This window comes from Pteropus vampyrus, unplaced genomic scaffold, assembly GCF_000151845.1.
Source record: "Pteropus vampyrus isolate Shadow unplaced genomic scaffold, Pvam_2.0 Scaffold130, whole genome shotgun sequence".
Lineage (NCBI taxonomy): Eukaryota > Metazoa > Chordata > Mammalia > Chiroptera > Pteropodidae > Pteropus > Pteropus vampyrus.
The window spans coordinates 1,013,552-1,015,040 of NW_011888911.1; positions in this window are offsets into that span (position 1 = coordinate 1,013,552).

Sequence of the window (1,489 nt, forward strand, 5' to 3'; positions counted from 1 at the left end):
GAAAAAAATACTGTTCTGGTGAGTGATATTAAGTATATGGGAGGTGGGAAGCTATGCGTGTTTAGGGGCAAGCTGTGTATATAGAAAATTTCTGTACCCTTCTCTCAATATAGCTGTAAATCTAAACTTCTCTAAAAAATAATCTTTAAAAATGTACCATAAAAGTTAATTATGTAATTGTAAAAGACATTATAAATAAATATTTCTACTTTCTTTTCTTTTTAAATTTATATTTTCGAATTTATTTTTCAATTATAGTTCACATATACCTTACAAAATGATTACCCCAATATATCTAGTACCCATCTGACACCACATATAGTTATTCTAATACCTTATTTTTTTCTTAATTTATAACTATAAGCATCAATATTTAAAAAAATAAAGATCTCAAATTAATAACTTTCCACATTAAGGTGCTGGGAAAAAGAAGAGCAAACAAAATCTATAAGAAGCAGATTAATTAAATTAACATGAAAGTTAATGAAATAGCTAAAGGAAAACAATAATATAAATCAAGAAAACCAAATGTTTGTTCTTTTAAAAGATCAATAAAATTGACAAACCTTCAACTAGACTAACTGACCAAAAAATTCAAAAAGAAAACTGAAATTAATAAAATCAAAATTGAAAAAGAGACATCACTAAAAACTCTACAGAAGTAAATTTAGTTTCCTTTTTACAAAAGAAAAAAAGATAAAAGAACAATATAAACAACTGTACACTAACAAATTATATGTCCTTGATGAAATAAAGTCTTAGAAAGATACAAAGAACAAAAACCGACGTGAAGAAGAGTTAGAAAATATAAATAGATCTATATTAGATTTCTCTAGAGAAGTCCAGGAATGAAGCCTAAGAAACAACTGTTGGATTTAGTGATTTAGTGATCTCACCTATAACTACACTAGATTTATCCAAGAAAAGCAAAATTTATTGACATATGAAAATTAATTAGTATAATTTACCATGTTAATAGAAAAAAGGATAAAGGATAATCTAAACAGACACAGAAAAATTATTTGACAAAATTAAACACATCTTCATGATAAAAACACTCAACAAACTATGATTAGAAGCAAATTCTCTCAAGATAATAAAGGATATATCTATATCTATATAATCCACAGCTAACACCCTACTTCATAGTGAAGACAAAATATTTTCCTTAAGTTCAGGAACAAATTAAATAAATAAATAGCATCTGGATTTTAAAGAAAGAAGTAAAGCCATCTCTACTTTCAGTGACATGATTTTTTATAGAGAAAGTCCTAAGAAAATTCTAAAAACTATTAGAACTAATAAACAAGCACGAGAAGGTTGCAGGATATAAGATCAATATACAAAAAGCAATTGAATTTTTATACACTTGCAATGTACAATCCAAAAATAAAATTTAGAAAAGAATTTTGTTTACAATAAGATTAAAACACTTAAGAATGAATTTAACAAAATAATTGAAAAACATACGATTAGTTCTGAAAACTAC